Source organism: Helianthus annuus, chromosome 17 (genome assembly GCF_002127325.2).
Source record: "Helianthus annuus cultivar XRQ/B chromosome 17, HanXRQr2.0-SUNRISE, whole genome shotgun sequence".
Taxonomy (NCBI): domain Eukaryota; kingdom Viridiplantae; phylum Streptophyta; class Magnoliopsida; order Asterales; family Asteraceae; genus Helianthus; species Helianthus annuus.
In genome coordinates this window covers 22,182,676-22,188,942 of record NC_035449.2, presented here as the reverse complement: position 1 = coordinate 22,188,942, position 6,267 = coordinate 22,182,676, and the positions used below count along the sequence as shown (strand labels likewise).

The 6,267-nt window shown below is 37.2% G+C and overlaps 1 long non-coding RNA gene across 1 annotated transcript; it reads left to right on the top strand.

The window, feature by feature from the left end:
- Positions 1-1,205: 1,205 nt before the first annotated feature.
- Positions 1,206-3,607, top strand: LOC110925659. The gene is made up of 3 exons (XR_002584646.2): positions 1,206-1,355; positions 2,086-2,161; positions 3,195-3,607. It is a non-coding gene; the product is annotated as an uncharacterized LOC110925659 (long non-coding RNA).
- Positions 3,608-6,267: the final 2,660 nt, after the last annotated feature.

Below are 6,267 nucleotides of genomic sequence, written 5' to 3'. Positions count from 1 at the left end.
AAGATGAATCACTTGGATCCGACTCGCCTTTAGTGTAACCTTTGATTATTTTCGCACTTTTGCACTTCTTAAGAGATTATCTTAGTTATAGTAGTAGGCCCCTTTTTTGAAGTCGACGTTACCTTCAACCCAGTAGTTTGAGTCAGCAAGGATACAATCCTAAAGGGTTGGATTATTGAAAGATAATTAATTAAGTTATTAATGCGTAATGTGGTAGGCCCCTCATTTGAAGGTGACGTTACCTCGGCTAAATAGTTTGAGTCAGCAAGGATACAATCCTAAATAGTCGGGTTAAAGTTTTAATAGAAGTTTACATATGAGGGGGTCAAGGAGTTCGGACCCCCGTCATCCAATACTAGTGGGTATTGAAGGAGGTCCTACTAAACTTGACCCAAGTCCTTGTAGGATCTATACACTGAACAAGGCAAGACTCTTACCAAACCATTCCCTTAACCCCCGACCAGGTAGCCAACATATCTCCATATAGACCGTGGAGATATGAATGGTGAAAATCTTTTATTTTATATAGACAGTAAAATAATGCCAAGACACCACAGACAAATGATAAGGAAGATTCACCTTCAACATAAGAAACTCGTTATTAAAGTCATTAATACATAACCAAATAAAAAGTGCCAAAAGATTAAAAATAAAAAGTATTACACTAAACACTTGTCTTCACCAAGTGATGTAAGAGACTTAGGCAAACATGGCCTTTGATTGTCAAGAACTCTTACGATCAATTTTAGATCCCGAGACTATTCACACACTGTATGATGGATGATGGTGGTGGATGTGGGTTGTTATGGTGGTGGTGGGTGGGTGAAGTGTAAGAGAGGTGGTTTGCCAAGGGATGGTTTGCAAATGAGCCAAGCACCCCTATTTATAGCCTGCACAGAAGCCCGGACATGGCCCCGTGTCCATTGGGCACGACCCCGTGTCCACCCATCTTCTCTTTCTTCATTAATTGCAGTTTGTCTGCATTAGTTGACCATGCCCCCATGTCCGCTGGGCACGACCCCATGTGCAGAAGCGTATCTGTACTATCAAGATTTGTGTAACACTCCAAATTCCATGAGAATTTTAATTTAAGCTAGTTATGAACAAGTAAGGATAGTCTTGGTCTTAATAATATACATATTATTCTTGAGGGGCCAATGGCAAAACTTAAAACATTAAAAGAATGAAAAATTAAAAACACACATAGAGTGTGCGTGTGTATATACGATCGATCAGGGGCAGAGGGTGAGGTGAAACCCTAGTTTCACCAAAATCCATCAAATTGAAGGGGGATTGAAGGGCTAAACTAATGCATGAACCAAGATTGTCGATCACTTTAGTGTTTCTACCATCATGTAAGTCGAATTTTGGTATTTTAATGATGTTTAATCAAGTGGGTTTTGTGTAATATGTGATTATAGGGTAAGATTAAGCATGAATGTTAGTGATAATGAATGGGTAGATGCCAAAGTATGTTAAATTTTGATTATGATGAAGATTTGGGGAAAACCCATTTGCTATAGGTAGGGTGGCGACATGGGTATACTACCCATGTCAAATCTTATGCAAAAATTGAATGTGTATTGATTTATGTGATTGGTTATTGTTAGTTAGAATTAGTATGGTGCGAAGTTATGCGATTTCTATTTAGGTGTTAATGACAAGTGAGCACAAAAATTAGGAAGATGAACATGAAAATATATTGTACATTATGCTTTAATGCGAAACCCGCCAAGTGTTCGATGAAATGCTCAAGAGAACAAGTTTGTGGGTTACTAGTAAGGATGATGTCGGGTTCAAGATTACGGTTAAAATAGCTAATTTTTAATGATGATTGTTAATCGTGAATTATGAGTTGACTAGTACGGAAGAAATCATTTGTGTTGTGTGCATATATGATCTTGTGGTTGTATATGTGTTTTATTATGTGAGTAGGGAATGAAAAGATATGATTCTAGTTAATACTTTGCGTTGTTGGAAATTGACGAGTAAAGTTAGAATAGATTACGAATGTGAAAATGAATGCAATGTTAGAATGTGTGTTTATTCTAATGAAGTAGTAATATTGATGGTATGAAAGTTTAGGATCATGTTTAAAGGGGAAAGCATGGAAGGCAAACGGAAAAGGGAGGAGGAAGCATGTACGAAACGGACACTCGAGGTAAGTGATTCCGTAATCACTTCTTAGTTTGTTTAAGTAATGTAGCGTTTTAATTAATTAAACATGATGTTTAATGTCAAATATGGATTTAGTTGAATGAAATTGGTGAATTTTTCTAAGTAGACCAAACGGGTCAAAATGAGGTCTTATGATTATATCAAAAAGTTGTATAAGAAATGGCTACGGTAATATAAACGGTTAATGGGTAGAATTGCACATAAGTACGCAATCCGGGAATCGGAGATGTGGTTTAATAGTCAAAAGATTCAGATGTGAGTTCGTTTAATAGATATACATTTGCGCAAGTGGAGGTTTTAATAACAAGTTTGATACGTAGATTCAAATGGAATGAATGAATTTAATGAATACCAGGTATCGGTTGCGTAAACCCCAAGTACGAAACTCTAGATAATATAAGAGTATTATGGATATAATGTTCATGTATGTTTTGGGTTAAAACAAAGGAGTGGTTTGATGAAAACATAAACGGGTCAAATAATTAGAAAATGATTATTAAGCCGATAGCGTGTAAGTTAAGAATTTCCTTAATCCGGATATGGGATTTTAAGTTCATATGATAGAACGTGAATTTACAAGCATGTAGGAAGAAACGTGAGGTTAAACGGACAATCGGGTTAAAAGTTATGCGAGTTTTAGTGGGCATTTTGTATCTGCACCCGGAGTATGGAACGCCGGGTTTGGGAGTATGGAACGCCGGGCAGAAACCCAAACGCCCATGCTTCACTGTCAAATGCTGGTTCCATGTTAAAGTGAACGTCGGGGTGTTCCAAACAAGCCTAGATCACTTTCCTTGAGTTCCTTTGATGTGTGTAAAGCTCCATGTGATAGGTTTATGATCCGGAATCATCACGTAACCTTCCACCACTACCCTGCATGTAAAAATGCATCAAAGTAACATGTCTCGATACAAATTCGATGCTAAAACATGTAAATATTAACCACTTAGACGTACCAAAAGCATATGCATCAGATATGTACGTATATATGTATGTATAAATATGATTGTATGTAGATATGTAGGTGCGTATGATCAGACGTATGAATATATGAATGCACGAAGTAGGATTTATCGTCTATGAAAAGAATGGGACAGGTATGCATGTATACATGGTTTCAATACGTTTGAGTATGGACGTTACTAATGATGTGCTTGAGATTGAAATGTAATGCAGGAATGAGAACATCAGACTCTTGTAGAATTGAAGCCGAACCTTGAAGCCGAACTCGGAACAAAGGAATCCGAGAGGATAGTCGAATGAATCAAAGATTATGTTGTCGAATGTTATATGATTTTTAATTTGTATCAGATTATTGTTGTATGACGTTGTCAATGACTAATGGTTAAGTTGTATCTGGTGTCCACAGGTACTACACGGATTTCTTCTACCACTATCGAAGATAAGCGGGCATAGATCGAGTCGAATAAACGGAAAGAACGGTTACGTGGTCTTAATTTTGTAACGCATTAATTTTAAAATTAAAAAGGGAAGTGAATTTTGTAAGCTTCTTCTTGAATGTGTGTATTGTTATAAGACCGTAAAGAAATTTTTAAAGCTATTTTTCTGCTGCGTTATCTATAAGTTCTTACACGATGATCTTACAGGGAATTGTTCTTATTACGAACGGGTCATGCCCGAATTTTTCTTAAATAATAGTATGGTAATATTACTTTTCGGACTAAGAAATATGGGCGTTACAATTTGCCTCGATTCTACGAATCTTTGCGTTGACCACGGCCCCGTGTCCGCTAGACACGCCCCCGTGGTAGGTGATAGAACCTTCTACAACTTTGTCTTTTCTGCAGACACTTGGGCACGCCCCCGTGCTCATTGAGCACGGGGCATGTTCAGCCTACTGTTCTCTTGTTTTTGTTTGGGAAGATGCTGTCGGGGGGTTGGACATGCCACGTTTGTTCATTTTCTTGTATTATTGTTAGATTTGATTGCATTTTTGCTTCTTTTGTTCATTTGAGCTCATTTAATCCTGAAAATACAAAAGGAAGACAAAAATACACTTTTTCCAACACTAGTACTAAAAAAGGGTTAGTTTTATACCACATTTGATGTAATTTATATGTTGCTTTTTGCACACATCAAATACCCCCACACTTGAATCTTTGCTTGTCCTCAAGCAAAACTCTTTATAATGTGGCTTACACACCCAAATGGAATGGGTAGAAGAGAAGGTTTTTGGGCTTGTCATAGAGTGTCGGGATTCTAAGATTCTTTATTAGGTTTTATTTTTATTTTATTTACAATCCTATTCGTCATGATTTATTAGAACATTACATAAAATAAATTACTAATTAGAGCATAACATGCCTTTTTAAAATTTCATTTATATACAAGTTCACATACCTCATGGGGGATCACTCAACACTCGGCGGAAGGTGTATTTTTGTGAAGCAATCGAGAACGGCATGGAACTTACTTCTACCATAAGCTTGCCAAGCAATCAATCCTCCTCCTTTTAACTATACACCTTTGTAAATATCAAGAGGACTTTTGGGGGAAGGGTTATGTTTGGGTTAAAGGTAGGTGGTTGGGTTAGTTGTTAGTAGAAAAGGGCGAAAGGCGTAAAAAGCATCGGTTTTCGTAAGACTTTTTATTTTTATAACTTTTTATTTCAATGAAGCATTTCTTCAAACAAAGTTCTTTTTGATGAACTTGTTTGTTTTATTTCTTGGCTTCATCATTCCATTTTTTTTTATAAGAAAGTCACAAGAAAAACCGAGCTTTGTTAAAAAAAATAAAGGGTTTAAATGAAAAAGGGTTTTGGTGGGTAAAAAGGGTGTTTGCTTTGGGTTAAGAAATGAAAAGGTTTAGGCTCAAAGGGGTTAACTAGGGGGATTTTGGGTAGGTGGTAAAAAAGAAAAAATAATGATGTTGAAATAAAAAGGGTTAGTCCTAATGCCTCCATCATTTACTTACTTGGGTTTAAGTTGGTAAAGACCGGGAATTTATTGTCATGGCAAGTTCTAGAGTCGTAAGAACCAAGCGGCTATTCACACAAGAAACGAAAAATGAACATTTAGTTTAAAGATGTGTATTTGTATGCTCAATAAAGGCTCAAAACTCACTTTTTGTGGGAATGGGTTTTTATGTGATCAAGTATATATAATCAAATTTTAACTAGATTTGTCATGCCGTTTCATAATTTTCTTATGTTGGTTCTTTTTATCACGACGCTATCAGTTGTAAATTTTGTAAAAAAAATATAACCTTTTTAGAACTTGAAATTCCCAATTTAAACCAAGACAAGTAAAAAAATGAAAAGTTTTTGAAAAAATTTGGGGTGTTTAGCGGTTCCAATAGAGTTTTGTGTAAGGCTTGTAATTAGGACTTGCGAAATTCAAGGTTTTAGCATCACCCATCCCCACACTTAAATTACACATTGTCCTCAATGTGTCCTAAAAATAAGTTTTTAGGTTGATTGAATGTGTAAAAGGTGTGTTAAAAACAATTTTTTATGTTACTTGGCATCTAGACACGGCCCCGTGTTGGATGAACACGGCCTCGTGGTCAGATTGCCAGTAACGGGAACTTACAGAAGGTGGACACGGGGGCGTGTCGGCTGGGCACGACCCCGTGTCTGGCAAAAATCTGCATAATTTAGACAAACAACAGGTCTGGGGCAATGGGCACGGGGGCGTGTTGGCTGAACACGACCCCGTGTGGACAAACTGCAAAGGTGTAAAACAGGTTTCTGGCTTCGGTTTTCCTGTCCCGGCTTTAGTAGCACTAATGTTAGTGCTCTAAGCCTCGTATGTACCTGTGTAGCTAATAAATACCACACCAATCATCACAAACAACCTAAATTACCAAAGTTAATCATCCACATCACAAGTTAAAAAGAAAAAGAAATGCAGAAAATAAAAAGAGTTAAAGAAAGTAAATTGTTCAACAAACGGCACGCAGGCCGGAAATTGTTCATAAGATAAGGGGGTTAACCTGTGGGACCTCCATCCGTGGGATGCTACCTTCTACTCCTCCCGCTTAATCCATGTCCTCGTCTTCATCATCATCACCTCCTTCGTGGCCCGCCATATACTCCCTGATGTTTCGAATGTCATCCTGTATGTCGGA